The 10,267-nt window shown below is 38.7% G+C and overlaps 1 long non-coding RNA gene across 1 annotated transcript; it reads left to right on the top strand.

Moving 5' to 3' along the window:
• The first annotated feature begins 748 nt into the window (after positions 1–748).
• Positions 749–3,291, top strand: LOC142761299 (uncharacterized). The gene is made up of 3 exons (XR_012883595.1): positions 749–839; positions 2,869–2,913; positions 3,232–3,291. It is a non-coding gene; the product is annotated as an uncharacterized LOC142761299 (long non-coding RNA).
• Positions 3,292–10,267: the final 6,976 nt, after the last annotated feature.

The following is a 10,267-nucleotide window of genomic DNA, read 5'->3' as shown; positions in this document are numbered from 1 at the left end:
TTTCTTTTTTTTTTTAATATGTATAATTAGGACAATTAAACAATTTCCTCTCTAATATAGTGATAAAAGCTCTGGCCCTTTAAGAGCTGAGATGACTTTAGACATTTTTTTGCCAGCTCTGCATTTCAGTGATTTGTCACCAGGTTTAAGATTCAGTTTTGACCAGGGGCAGATCAAGATTACAGTGGACACTGGGATATATGGAATCTGTGGGTGCCCGATGCTGGAATTTTAAAAGTCATATACCCTACCACAGAAAGCAAGCCAAAAATTGGGAAAGACAACAACCAGAAAAATAGGGCAGACAGCGACCTGGTATATACAGAATACATCGACCAGAAAAATAGGAAAGATAGCGACCTATGACAACCAATGAGAGCACAGTTTTTATTTGTTCCAAATGGTCTTAGAGATATGGGAACCGGATGCTGATTAAGTTCTATGGGTTTTGATGAACCTCCCCATCTACATAAGTACATAGGTGCACAGGAGCCCTGCCCCCTCCTATACAGCACTCAAACTTTACAGCTACCCCCTCCCCTACTGCAGTGCAGTGTTTAATCATGATCTGCAAAGGACTTACTGACTTCTCTGCACAGCTGCTGCAATAGGAGGTATTGTGATGTCATCATTATAGGTCTGATGTTGTCACAATGGTTTGGAACAACGGTGATGTCACAATTACCTGCATGGAATAGACTCGTGTTGGGCACTGTCTCAGTCATTCACATCTCAGTGTTGGCAGAAGATCTTTTTTTTCTGTTGGCTGCGAATGAGAATGGATTTCCCTTATTTAAAAATGCTGATTTTTCTGATTTTGCTTATTAACCCCGCACAAGGTAAGGAAAATTCCCATTTTAACATCTCTTTAATTTCATGTTCCTGTAATTTACATCAGAATGGATAATATAATGACATATATGTGTGTCATGTAAATCAGGGCAGTGCAGAATTAGACCTCGTCCACACAGCAGTATTTTGATCAGTATTTGTAAGTCAAAACTAGGAATGGTTCCAAAACTCAGAGAAAAGTGTAATAGAAAGATTTGTACCTCTTCTGTGTTTTGGACCCACTCCTTGTTTTGACTTGCAAAACTGATCTAAAATACTGATCAAATACTGGCATGTGAAAGAGGCCTTAGTGATTATTGATTTCCACTTTTCTATTTTTCAGAAAACCTTTTACTTCACAGATTATTGTAATATAATTATTAATACGACTACTGATAATGATGTAACCCATAGCTATATACATATTTATATAGTCTTTAGTTATAGGTGCGGGTCTGTTCATTCTTCCGTTTAATACATTTCTCTCTGTCTTTAGAATAAACAGAAAAAAATGAAGGAAAGTGCAAATCAATATACACCATTCCTAAAAATGGGGAATTGAAAGTTAATTTTGTGCTCATTTTGCCGACTATTTCATAGCAAATATTTTTTTCTTTCAGAATTTCTACTCTAATAAGTGTGGTATAGTGAAAAATGTCCTTTGCTTTTGTTTTATTTTTTTAATCAAAGAAACAAATGTATGACACTATGTGTTATCTGCTGTCATCCATTTCTTTTGTTGTTTTTTTTTATATAAAACTGTAACAGGATCAGGAATGACAGTATATAGATATGTCTGTCATTACATTACAGTATCCTGTACATTTATGGTTCAGTACATTTTTATTCAGTATCTATTTAACAACAGGAGTGCAAATATCACAAAATATAACAGCGGGGTATAAGCCCTCCAAAGTTAACAAGATGCAGTAAATAACATAAAAGCATCATATCACAAATGACATTATGAAAAATGTAATTTACTAACAAACTGGGAAAGAGGGAAAATGTAAAGTTAAGGATGGGGAGGTGTATGTGTGAGGGGTAGCTTGACAGTGAAAATAATCATTCCCCTCTGATGAAGCCTTATGGCGAAACGCGTTGGGTGTGTAAGTGGGCTCTTAGCATATTTCAACTGGTTACCCCATTGTTCGTCTGCATCTGTTTTTGCCTGTTTCTCTTTCATTTTTTTCCCGCCATTGTGCCTTTACATTATACTTCTACCTAGATGGACAAACCTGTTTTGTCCTCATACATTTCTTTTTGGCTTACTGTTGCAGACTATTTACAATGTATCAATCCATTGTATAGGTGTTATTGCCAGTAGCCCACTCAGTATCTGCTTATCTGTTTTATTACCCACCCCCCTTTTTAATGCTATTGCTATCATTTTTAAAGTGTCTCAATAAAATCATGTATTTTATTTCCTTTACTTTCTTGGTCATTTAAAATGTGAAAATGTTTGGTGTCTATAAGTGAAGATAATCTGCTAAAGGAGAGGTCAACTATGTGATTAGGGCCGAAGAGTCTCTAAATTGGATCAAGGGAAACCATATGGAGGGAAAGTCTGGAAACATGTTATTTTCAGAGGCCCTGATTTCCTCCATACGCACAAGAGAATTGAGTACCTCCACCCACATTACACAAAATGTAGAAACAAAGGATTTCCAAAACCTTTGGTAAATTTACTTAGCAGCTAAAATTAAAGAATGGAGTCTCTTATTGACCTTGGAAAAAAGGCCTGTGAAGATTCTCAACAGGGCTATCCTGTAAATTTAAATAAAAAAAAAAATATGGAAATAGTCGGCCTCTATAACTGTCTAACTGTCCAACAATGGACCCATATCAACCAATAGAAATGTAGGTTCTTTTTTATAAACTGTAAGGAAAAATTAACTGTGAACTGTGATTGGTCAGTATTCATCATACAACATCTATAGGAAAGTTTTGCTACATGTGGTGCAGGGCTTTTTTATGGATTAAGGACTCAGGGCCGGACAATACATGTGCTTCATTAAATTCCATTTATTTTCCTAGGTGCAGAAAAGGTTAAGGACTTGGCAGAACATATAGACAGCCGAGGTAAGTGTTAATGTATCACAAATACATTTTTTTCAATTACTCTCTTCCAGTTAAATTTTTTTGCTCCCACTTATTGTAAAAAAAAAAAAAAAAATCTCCATCACATACTATTACACTGAAGCCCACAACTTTATAACAGATCTCCACCCAGAGCATGACTGAGAACATCACCAGCTTACCCCATAGACCTCTCATGGGTGACACTGACGAGTGAAGACCTCTTCACACATATCAATGATTCTCACTTATGTCTCATCTATATAACAAGACTCTAAGGAAATAAATGTTCTTTCATCTGAATTATTTTCTCTTTCATAGTTCAAGACAGGTTCCTCATGATCATTTTGCCTGGCATAGCCATCATGATTCTCTTCTTGATTCTCCAGTGCATTATTAGTCAATGGTAAGTTACTGAGAACTTCTACCCATCATATTATATTGTAATACCTAGAATCAATAATTACTATTAGTGATGTCACTAGGCCCAGGCAGGGCTGCCATCAGAAATATCTAGACCCCATACAGGGATAAATTCAGCCCCCAGAGTAAAAGTCAGCCCCCAAGTATCTGTCTTATACATCTCCTATACTTAATTTTGGACCCTTAAGTGGACACTTATAGAGACAACATAATCCTTTTCCAACATAAAGATTACCCCCTTCCCGCACAGTGGCCCATGGATCTTGTCATCTGTGAGGCCCGTACCATATATTTAATAAATCACTGGAGAAGTGTGAAAAAATTGTCTCTTGTTTAGTTTCTGTTAACTTGCATCAAATAAAATTACCCCATTTTTGTATATAATTGCCTATGAAACAGTATATGTTCGTGTATGATAAGAAAACTTTTCCAGGTCCTGTGGAATAAATGCAGTAAACCTAAATAAAATACATTTCTAGTGGAGTTGTCATAAAAAAAAAAAACAATTTTGCACACAACACTATGTGCTTTGTGGTGCCATCTGCGGTCCTCCATTTATACTGAGATTCTAGCAACACCCCTAACGATTATTATTTACAGGCATAATGGGAAAGATTTACTAAGACTGATATTTTATACGCCAGTCTTAAAAAGAAGAGCGTTGGAGTAAAACGCGGCAGATTTATTAAGAGGCGCATGCCTCTAAATACATTTGGTGCATCTTTGGCTGATCTAAAGACAGAAATTGAAATCGATTTACTCTATAAATGAAACCAATTTCCGGTGCAAATTATAGTAAATATGATGGACCGATGGTGACCCGCTGCCTAACCCCGCTCACTTTTCCCACTACTTCAAAAGTGACGAGAGGAGTGAAAAGTTGCAAATTTAAGCTCAAATATAATGTGTGCCCATTCTTGCTGCTTTTTAAGACCAGAAAACTGGCAAAGACATTTAATAAATTGACCCCAATGAGAATGAGAGATACTGGAGCTCTACATTGCGTACATGGATGTGATTAGTGTCCTAGTATAAGTACAGTATGAGTGGTTGATGGAGAAGGAGAAATACTAAGATCATATTCAGACCAGCGGTTGTCACTTTTCTGGGTAGCACTCACTCTGTACACACCGGCAGCTCAGATCACATCCTGTTAAGCATCATGTAAACTAAATGTAGATGATTTTATATATATATCTGACTTGTTTATATGAAGGCTACTTTCTATAACTGCATATGGGATGTGGAGATCAGAACGTGCACCCAGCATTCCTTGCTGACTGAAGAAGCGAGTGCGACCATTGCACTACTGAAGATTAAAACAAATGTATGATATTAATATTCCAATTTCATTGTTTCTTGGGATTATAGCAAAGATTGTAAGATCATCCAGAGGATTTTTCCTTTGAAAAGAGAAGGCATGAATGACGAGGACACTGAACTAGAATCTGTTGTTGTCCACAAGCCAGGTAAGAAATATAACTGTACATATTAACTGCTGAACATGGGACACGCAGAATTATCTCAGCTATATTACTACATAGTGTAAAAAAAAATGTTGGTGCTCATTCCCTGTCCCTCAGTAGTCATGTCTACCATAAAAATTTTATAAAATGTGATCTTTTTATATTTAAGGGATTGTCCGCTTTGGACAATCCATTTTTGTTAGATTAGCCCCATGAAAATAAGCTGCTCACAGGTTGTCCCTATGCTGGGACCCACAGTGATAAGCTGTACTATAAAAGGGAATCAGGCAGCAAGTGTTCAATGTCCCCAGAGGGGAAAGAAAACATTGCACATTTCTCATTTTAGTCAATTGATTGCGTGTAAGCTGTCTGTTTATATTGGACGCGCATGCTGGGTCCTCTAGAGGGAGAGGTACTCTTTATAGCCGCTCTCCTATCTGACTAATAGATGCGGACCCTGAACAGGAGACTCCCCTCTAATAACTTAGAATTCTGTATTTGGAAATAGATTTTTCAAACTAGACAACTCCTTTAATCTTTTAGTATTTTTCTCCTGGTCTTCTACAATCAGTCTGTGCTTACACCCATCATGAACCGTCACATCTAGACTCTTATTAACAATCACTGACTCCTTAAGTATCCTAGCAGCTATAAAATGTTCTCCATCTTCTCCCTAAAAACTTTTAATGCATGTTTTTATAGAAAACAAGGAGGAAATAACATCTAAGGCTGTGGACAACGCTGATATAACACCCGGCAGTGAGGTCATTTCTTGCTGCGTTTCCTTCTTCTATAAAGGAACAACAGTATATTTTGGAGACGTTAGATCAGCCACTGGCCTGAAGGCTCTAAATAACTACCTGGCCGATAAAAGTTATATGAAAGGACATAACCCAACCCAGACTGATATAATAGTGCTCGAGTCACTATCCGGTTCTCCACCTGCTGAACTGTTCCACGTTCTCCGCTGGTACAATCACATCAGGACTTATAAACCACAAAAGGCTCGTCTGCCAGCGTGAGGAGGCCATAAACCGGCCCTAAAGAAGAGCATATAAAGGTGAGATGTATGTGTTGTCTGGAATGAGTCTTGTATTGAATAGAATACAAAGATAATTTCTATATAGTAATGTTTTATTCGTTCTTCTGTTGCTTACAGTTATGCTCATCCCAGGAGGAATATCAAGTCATAGCCACACAGCTTAAACATCAATGGAATTTCCGAAACTGCGATGATGACATAGATGGCGAACTTTAACCAGCAAATGCCAGGATGGAGCTTGTGCCCTCCTCTAGAACATTATATGACCCTTCTAGAGCTACACAACTTAAACATCAATGGAATTCCAAAAAAGTGATGGCGAATATATTAAACTGTAAATATAGACGGCGAAGATCAACTAACAAATGCCAGGATGAAGCTTGTGCCCGCCTCTAGAACATTATATGACTCTTCTTTAAAAAAAAATACACACTGCTTACGCAGTTTGGAGGATTAATGGCATCAGCCTGTAGGACAGGTCAGCAGAAAAGTGTCATCTCCATCTGCTCAAGATCACCTGCAGTAGGCATCTGATTCAATGAAGATATGCCAGCTATACCAAGTGCCATGTGATATGAGAAACATCTCTGGTCACTGATATCAAATCCTTCATGTGTGGTACATAACAGATCACTTGAAACCATCCATAGATTGAAGGCGGTGAATTAGACTTCCAGAGTCTGGGGACAACTGTATGTGCAGCAGTCAACAACCTGCAGAACATATATACAGGAGGCAAAGCCACCCCAGTCTTCTAGATAATATCCTCTACCACATACCAACTGAGAGATAGGGGGCATTCCCACCAATATACATCATTGTAACTCTCCACATCTCAAACACCTCTCAGGACCATCAGGATAGACTGCATGGAGAGAGACGGCCACCTGATACCATCTGGAGAGGATTTTGTCATTAATGATGATTATTTACTTATTATATATACCTAAATAAAAGAAGATGTAAATCAAAGACTTTGTGTGTGAATTGTTATATCAGCGATGAAAGGAATGAACAACTGATACTATGTTTTACACTCCTGTCATGTTTGATTTGTGCTCTAATAGTTTGTTGAGTACAGAAAAAAAAACATAGCATTAACCCCTTACCGCTATTGGACGTGACTATACATCCGTATTAAGGCTCACTTACCACAAATGGGCATACAGTCACGTCTTGAAGATGATGCGGGCACAGCAGCTGTCCCCACACCATCTGCAGCGGGTGTCAACCAGGAAGCCTAGAAATGGCCTAGCCAAGTACGGAAGCCTATTAGGTCCTAATAGGCTAAATGTCAGCTGAAAAAGGACAGTTCTACATTACACAGCACTACATAAGTTGTGCAGTGTATTGTACAGGGGATCAGGCCTTAACCCGTTCCCGTCATTTGTCGTAAGTATACGTCATGGAAAGCCAGTGCTTCCCGCAAAATGTATACTTACGACAAATGCATGGCACCGGCTCAGAAGCTGAGTCGGTGCCATCATCCCCGGATGTCAGCTGTATCTTACAGCTGACACCCTGCTGTAATGGTGGGGACTGAAGTTAGCTTCGATCCCCGCCATTAACCCCTTAAAAGCAGCGGTCAAAAGTGATCGCTGCATTTAAGGTGTTTGCATCTCATAGACAACCCAGCAATGAAATTGCCAGGGTATCGGTGGCTGCAATGGCAACCGGAGGCCTAATAGTAGCCTCCCGGTCTGCCTAGTACGGAAAACTTCCAGCCCCCGCCCAGAAGCGGGGCCTGTAAGGCTTCCATAGCCGCCGGCAAGATGGAGCCGGCTTAGGAGCTTAGTCGGCATCATCAGTGGTGGATGTCAGCTGTATGTTACAGCTGACATCAACCTGTAATCGCAGGAACCCGAGCTAGCTCCGATTCCTGCCATTAACCTCTTAGATGCAGCGATCAGATGTGATCGCTGCATCTTTGTGGTTGTTAGCAGATCGGCAGCTATGCCCTGCAATTGCACGGCTGCCGACTGCTACTATGGCAACAGGACGCCTAACAATCGCCTCCTGTCTGCCATTACGTAAGCCGTCAGTGAATGACTGACAGATCTAATACATTGTACTACATAGGTAGTTTAATATATTAGAAAAAAAAATCTGACAGTTGGACCTTCAAGTCCCCTAGTGGGACTAAAGAAAAGTGTAAAAAAAAAAGTGTAAAAAAAGTGACATTTAAAAAAAAAAAAATATATAATAAAAGTTTCAAGTAATAAAATAAAACACAATCGCTCTTTTTCCCTTATCAAGTCCTTTATTATTGAAAAAAAAAAAAAAACATACATATTTGGTATCGCCGCAACCGTAACAGCCTAAACTATAAAAATATTATGTTATTTATTCCACGTGGTGAACGGCGTAAAAACACCTGTAAAAAACAATTCCCGAATTTTTGTTTTTTGGTCACTTTGCCCTAAATAAATTTAAATAAAAAGTGATCCAAAAATGGCATATATTCAAAAATGGTACCTATAAAAACGATAGCATATGTTGCAAAAAAACAAGCCCTGATACATCTCCGTCGACGAAAAAATGAAAAAGTAATGGTTGTCACAACATGGCAACAGAAAAAATACATTCTTTTTACAAAAGTAATTTTATTGTGCAAAAAATTGTAAAACATAAAAAGGTGCTATAAAATAGGTATCACCGGAATCGTACTGGCCCGCAGAATAAGGTTAACATGTAATTTATAACGCATGGTGAACGCTGTATAAAAAAACGATGCCGGAATTGCTGTTTTTTGGTCACCTTGCCTCTCAAAAAATAGGATAAAAAGTGATCAAAAAGTCGCATGAACCCCAAAAAACAAACAGCCCTCATACCGCTACGTCTATGAAAGAAATTAGCTAAAGCTCCAATAAGTCAGGAAATAAAAATATGCGGTTGTGCAGATCAGAGGGGAACATTTCGTCTGTTTCAAGATGCGATTTATCGGGCTCTATAATTAGGGAAACAGGAAGGGGAGGGCCCAAACATATCTGCTTAAAGTGAGGGTGCCCGTATTATACAGAACCCTTTTAACAATTTTTGGGGCGTGTCTCTTCAGTGGCATAAGCTGGGCATGACATATTTGCCACTGAATTGGCATATCTTGGGAAAAATAATTTTTTTTACCTTGCACCATCCACAGCGCATTCATTTATGGAAATTACCTGTGGGGTGAAAATGCTCACTACACCCCTTAATAAATGCCTTGAGGAGTGTAGTTTCCAAAATGGGGTCACTTCTCAGGGGCTTATTTTATTACTTCACATAAGAGCCCTGCAATTGTGAACCAATACTTTGTAAAACGTCAAATTAGGCCTCAATTTCACATGGTATTCTTTCACTCCTGAGCCCTGTCGAATGTCCAGGCAAAAGATTAATCATGTAGGGTGATTCTAAAGCCGGGAAACACAGCATAATAATTAGAGAGCTGTCTTGTTATGGTGGCACAAGCTGGGAACCACATATTGGCATATCTATGGAATTTTTCACTCTGCAACATCGAGTGCACACCAATTTCTGAAAAACACCTGCGGGGTTAACATGCTCACTACACCCCTAGGTGAATACCTTGAAGTGTGTAGTTTCCAAAATGGGGTCACTTCTGGGGGCTTTCCACAGTTTTGGTCCCACATGGGTTTTGCAAATGCGACACAGCGACCAGAAACCAATCCAGCAAAATCTGCAATCCAAAAGCGAAATGGCGCTCCTTCCCTTCTGAGTCCTGTCGTTTGCCCAAAAAGCAGTTTATGACCACATATGGGGTATTGCCGTACTTGGTAGAAATTACAAATGTTGGGGTTTTCCTTTATTTTTTGAGAAAATGAAAAATTTAGCCTTAAAGCAATGTTTTATTGGAAAAAAATGTAATTTTTATTTTCACTGCCCAATTCAAATAAAATCTATAAAAAAAGACCAAGTGGGGTCAAAATGCTCATTACACCCCTAGATTAATTCCTCAAAAGGGTGTAGTATCTCGAATGAAGTCCCTTTTGAGTAGTTTCCACTGTACTGGTACCTTAGGGGCTTTGCAAAAGCGACATGGTGTCAAAAAATCAATCCAGCAAAATCTGTGCTCCAAAAGCCAAATGGCGCTCCTTCTCTTCTGATCCCTGCCATGTGCAAAACAGAAGTTTATGACCACAAATGGAGTATTTCCGTACTCCAGAGAAGTTGCTTTACAAATCTTGGGGTTATGTTTTTTTTTTTGTTGAGAAAATGAAAAGTTTTGAGCTAAAGCTACGTCTTATTGAAGAAAATGGATTGTTTTTATTTTCACTGCCCAATTCTAATAAATTCTATGAAACACATGTGGGGTCAAAATGCTCACTACACCCCTAGATGAATTCCTCAAGGGGTGTGGTTTCCTAAATGGATATTCAGGAAAATAGCTTCACAGCCATAAAAAAAATGTAAGTGGGGAAGGACAACT

Source organism: Rhinoderma darwinii, chromosome 4 (genome assembly GCF_050947455.1).
Source record: "Rhinoderma darwinii isolate aRhiDar2 chromosome 4, aRhiDar2.hap1, whole genome shotgun sequence".
NCBI lineage: Eukaryota > Metazoa > Chordata > Amphibia > Anura > Rhinodermatidae > Rhinoderma > Rhinoderma darwinii.
Note: the sequence above shows the minus strand (reverse complement) of the source record. Positions and strands in the feature narration are given on the sequence as shown.